Below are 6,000 nucleotides of genomic sequence, written 5' to 3' on the forward strand. Positions count from 1 at the left end.
TGAGTTGATTCCTACAATAACGGTGACCGATTGGAGAGTGTGCATGGACTATCATTAGCTCAACAAGGTCACAAGGAAGGATCATTTTCCACTTCCCTTCCTAGATTAAATGCATGATAGATTGGCCGGTCGTGCTTTCTATTGCTTTTTTGATGGGTATTTGGGTGACAACCAAAGTCATATTGCTCCGAAGGATCAATAGAAAACAACCTTTACATGTCCCTATGGTACTTTTTCTTTCAAGCGGATACCATTTGGTTTGTGAAATGCATGGCGACTTTTCAAAGGTGTATGATGGCTATTTTCATGGACATGATGGAAGACCTTGAAGTTTTCATGGATGACTTCTCGGTGGTAGGGGATTCTTTTGAAGATTGTCTTGCAAATTTGGATAAAGTGTTGGCAAGATGTTAAGAAACAAATTTGGTGCTCAATTGGGAGAAATGTTATTTCATGGTCGAGGAAGGCAGTGTCCTTGACCAAAAATTCTAAGGTGGTGAACCCATTGTGAAAGATTCTCGAGAATGTTAATGTTAACTTCAATGATGATTTCATGAGAGCTTTTGACTTGTTTAAGTTCAAGTTGACAACTACTTACATGATCACTGATCCAAATTAGAGTGTCCCTTTTGAACTCGTGTGTAGTGCAGGTGACATAGTGGTGTGGTATGTTTGCAATTGAGAAGTTCCACTCGTACTTGATGGGTGTAAAAGTGATTGTCCACACGGATCATGTGGCACTTCGTTATCTTACGAGCAAGAAAGATTCCCAAGCTCGGTTGATGATATGGGTGATTTTGTTGAAAAAGTTTGATATTGACATCCAAGATAGAAAAGAGAGTAAATATCAAGTGGCAGACCACTTGTCTCGTTTGGAGGAGGAGGGGAGGACGCATGATGGCTTTGAAATCAATTACTCCTTCCCTGATGAGCAACTCATGGCTATTTCAATGAAAGAGGTGCCATGGTTCACGGATCTAGCAATTTTCCTTGTGTGTGGTATCATCCCGGATGAGTTCTATTAAAACCAAAGGAAGAAGCTCAAACGGGATTGTCAAGATTATTATTGGGAAGAACCATGCCTTTTCCATTTTTGTACGAATGGGGTGATTAGAAGATGTGTACCAGAAGAAGAGAAAGATGAAATTCTTGGGGGCCTATCCTTCTTTGCCATACGGTGGTCATCATTGTGGAGCGAGAGCAGCAACCAAAGTGCTTAGTTATGGTTTTTATTGGCCTACTCTTTAGAAGAATGCAAGTGATTTAGGGAAAAGATGTGATGAATGTCAACGTGCCGGTAGAATATCCAAGAAAAATGTAATGCCCTCAATACCATTTTGGAGATTGATATTTTTGATGTGTGTTGTATTGACTTTATGGGTTCTTTTGTGAGTTCTTGTGTAAACACCTACATCTTGGCCGAGGTGGATTATGTATCCAAATGGATTGAGGTCGTTGCTCTGCCCAACAATGTGGTGAGAAGTGTGGTGGTGTTCTTGAAGAAGAGTATCTTCACAAGGTTTTGTACTCCGCGGGCTATTATAAGTGATGGGGGCTCATATTTTTTCAACAAAGCTTTCGACACCTTACTTAGCAAATATGGTGTTACTCATAAAGTCAAGACTCCCTATCACCCACAAGCTAGCGGTCAAGAGAAAGTCTCCAACCGGAGGTAAAGAGTATCTTGTCCAAACAGTGAATGCTTACCGGACGGATTGGTTCAAGAAGCTTGATGATGCATTATAGGCTTATCGGACGGCTTACAAAACACCTATCAGAACTTCTCCATGCCAATTTGTGTTCGGAAAGCTTGTCATCTTCCGGTGAAACCTGAGCACAAAGCCATGTGGGCTCTAAAGAAGTTGAATCTTGATTGGGATACAGCCGCTAACTTGAGGGTTGCTCATTTGAATGAATTGGATGAGTTTCGGTACCGTGCTTATGCAATTTATTCCTTGTACAAAGAAAAAATGATATATCTTTATGACAAATACATTTGGAACAAAGAGTTCAAGGTGGGCGACCTTGTGTTGTTTAACTCTTGGTTGAGGATTTTTCCCGGGAAGTTAAAGTCTAAATGGAATGACCCTTTTGAAGTTATGGGTGTGACACCTTTTGGTGCATTGGACTTGAAGAACAAAAACAATAATTCCGAGTCAATGGTCATCGAGTGAAGAACTATTTGGGAAAATTTGGAGATGGCCATGTCATGGCGGTCATTCATTTCAATTGATAGTATTCTGTGTCGTGTCGTGATGTTAATTCAGACGCTTCTTGGGAGACAACCCATATTTTGTTTTCTTTTCTTTGTTTATTTTGAAGTTATGTGTTATTTTTGTGCTAACTTGATTTGAATTGTGCCACGGGGATGAGCGTGCCATAAAGGAGTTGTGGACATAAATCTGGTTAAGTGTTGAAAGAATTACGGACTGCAATCGCATTGTGCAGACCGCACAATTATGGTTGCTGAAGCAAAAGTACTTTTCGACAGCACAATTAACTTATGGGTCGCACAATGGATAATGGAAAATGAAAACTCTCTGAAGTTGGTCTGTTAGAAAAATGATTGATCTACGGCCGCAATAAGCAATCTGTGGTCGTAAACCAAATTTTGTGGACCGCAGACAAAATGATGATTTAAGCTCACCAGGTAATAGAGTGCGGACCACAACTCAAATTTTGCGGCCACACTTGCCCCTCTTTCCCTTAGAAAATCGATGAGTATAAATAAGAGGGCTAGGGCTACTGTTACACTTTTCCCTCTATGAGCACATATACAACACTAAAATTGATATCTCTTTGGTGACTCATATGCCCACACGGCTAACAAATTTTTATCACTCATTCCTTGCACTCATTCATACCTGGTACGCTTACATTACTTGTTAGATTTTTGCATATTTAGTTTAATTTATAGCTTTTTAATTAGTTTTAGGCCTTTTGTCAATAGAACTAAATTGTTCATTCATGTGGGGGTAAACCTGTAGTGGGTCAACTAGTACAAGCTCTATGAGGAATGGGTCAATGTATTTTCATGCTTGTATGTTATTACCATGCCAAAATTTCCACAAGAATTTCAAGCCCTAGATAGAAGTAATGAACTGTTCATAATTTTTTGAATTTTGTGGCTGGAGTTGAAATTGTGTAGCCCACAGAAGTGAGTCTAGGCAACCTTATTATATAATGGGTCTGCGGTCACAAGAAAATTGTGCGGACCGCAGAAATCCTATTACAGCCGCATAACATCCCTTGTCCTGTCACCAGAGAGTTTACATATTTGTGACTCAAATGTGCGGCCACAAGACAAATTGTGCAGACCGCGAAAACCATGTTGCGGCCGCACATCAGCCAATTCTCTGTTATCAGAGACTTGGCATACTTTTGCTTTCTTTGTTGCGGCCGCAAGGAAAAATGTGTGGACCTCACTTCACATATGTGGTCGCAAGAGACAATTGTGTGGTCCGCAAGGCTCAATCTGCGGCCGCAAGAAAAAATGTGGGGACCGCAGATCCTTATCCTGCAAGCATGTTTCAACTGTGTTTTCTATTTTGTCCTTGCAGATCTTACTATATGTTTGAACTTGAATTGCAACTAACAATTGCATTTGCTTGGTACAAAAAATAGTTCGTTCTAGAGGCAGAGGAGAAACTTCTAAAGGGAAGGCTAAACCTTCCAGGGGTCAAGGAAAGAGTGCTTTACCCCTCGGCCTACAAAAATAATTACAAAGAAAGCTACAGCCGACAGAGGGAGAGGTATAGATCTCTCAGAGTCGAGCTCCTATGTCCCGTGTAGGGAAGCATCAGCAGGCAACTTAACCTCGGTTCAAGAGCAGCCAGCTGTCAAGGCCGCCAGGGAGATATCAACACAAGGATGAGTCGTCCTCATCTCATAGCACTTTCAAGGGTTCGGAAAGTGCTAGTCAGGCTTCTAAGCCATCCACTACACCTTTCCCTGAGGAACCAGATACAACATTTCAGGACATCCCCGATGATGACAGAGGGGGAGATGATACAGCTGCCGGTATTGAGAGGTTGAATAAGAAAGAGGTCTGGTAGGACCGTTTTGTTAATTTGGCTACCTTCACCAGCTTTCGCATTTGGTATCTAGTGAGGTTGCTCACTCTTGAGAGACAATTTCATTTGAAGATTTAGAGAAGTATAACCTTGCAGTGTTGAAGCAGTTTAGAGAATGCAAAGGGTCGATGTGGTTTACCCGGAGCATGGTGGATGCTAAGGAATACCTTTTTCAAGAATTCTATACCAATGTGGCGCATATCAAAAAGGGGACAAAGTTGACGAAAGTGAGAAACCTCAATGTGCGATTTGATCAACACACATTGAACACGTACTTTGGACTTGATGATGTCGAGCCCACAAAGTATTTAGAGAAGTGTGCACTTGGGGATACAGCTCGTCATTGGTTAGTGGATATTCTAGCTGCACCAGTACCACCACCACCACGGATCATAGTAGGATTGCCTATCTACATGAGTACTTTGAGTTTAGAGGCAAAGGAGTGGAAAACCTTTGTCTACAGTAGACTAAACCCAAGCCAGAATGACACCTATCTTTCGATTCCTTGGCAGTTCTAGCTGCTTCTATCATGGCTAAGTACCCTATCAATATGGGTGCCATGATGTTGGCCAACATCTCAGTAATCGCCAGGCAGGATGACTCTTCTTGCCCGTATCCCAACACCATTACAGAGTATCTTACAGATGAATAGGTAGAGCTGAGCGATTATTACACAAAGGTGTGGCCGAAGAATCCTTTCTCATTGTACTTACTAATGGATGCAAACAACCCAAAGAGAAAAAGTCAGTCGTCTACCACCACGGGCCAGTGTGATGAGCCAGCAGTGGTAGTTGCGGAGGAAGTTGATGTTCTATCCACTTCGGCTGCGCCTTCCTCTGGTGCCGCAGCTGTGCATCCACCCTCATCTTTAGTCCCTACTACAGTTCCTACCACAGCTTCCACGTCGGCTTTGAGGCCGATACATATGCCTACTGCCCCACCTTCTGTGCTGCGAGTCTCCCAGACATTGGCGAGCCTCAACAAATGGATACAGACAGCCACTGTAAAGCTGTCTGACTTATCCAATATTGTTGCAACACAATCTTCTATTCAAGCACCTCAGGTTCCCCCAACTATTGAAGAGACATTGAAGAAGCTCCTGGAGAACCAGCCACTTTTATGGCTACTTTGGTACAACATGGGTCAGTGATCGAAGAGTTGGAAAATAAGTAAAGAAAATGAGAAAGTCTCAAGCTAGCAAGAAGTTAGTGGACACGTTTTAGAGACAAGTGACCAAGCTTACAGCAACTGGAGATCTCCCCTTTTACATGTTGATTGACCTACAACATCCAGGCCCAGATCCTACAGCACCGGTGGCACTAGTTGGCCAGTCTGAGGAGCCAGACCTAGCTTCCAACACTGCTGAGGTAGTGTGCGAGATGTTCCCCAACCTAGCCACTCCCAGAGCTAAGGATGATGAGATTCAGTTAGATGAGCTTGAGGACGGTGGCATTGTTGGGGACACAGAGATGTCCAGGAGCCATAGGGAGTTTTCTTCACTCTTTTACTCTTATTTTGTAAATCACTGGGGGCAATGCTTATTTTTATTTTGGGGGAGGGGTGGAGTTACTTTATTTTAACTTATTTGATGTTTTGAGACATTTGGCCTATAACAGCTTGATACTATTTTCCTTTTCTTTCTCATTATATATTTATTCTCTCTCTTCTCTCATTATGTATATATTGTCTTTTTCTCTCTCGGTATGTATATTCGTTATGCTTTCAATAGTTTTTGCTTTGTAGCTTCTTTATGTTTGTTTCCTTTAGTTAGTATTTGATTTAGTAGCTTCTTTTTTATTTAATACTTTCCTTTTATGTTCTAGTAGATAATAAGCCTTATGTTTTCTTAATGTCACAGTTCTTTTCAAAGATAGTTATGTGAATCGGGTGACTTGTCCCAACAATGGGTGGTGTGATAACCTCCTTA

Source organism: Nicotiana sylvestris, chromosome 10 (assembly GCF_000393655.2).
Source record: "Nicotiana sylvestris chromosome 10, ASM39365v2, whole genome shotgun sequence".
In the NCBI taxonomy this organism is placed as follows: domain Eukaryota; kingdom Viridiplantae; phylum Streptophyta; class Magnoliopsida; order Solanales; family Solanaceae; genus Nicotiana; species Nicotiana sylvestris.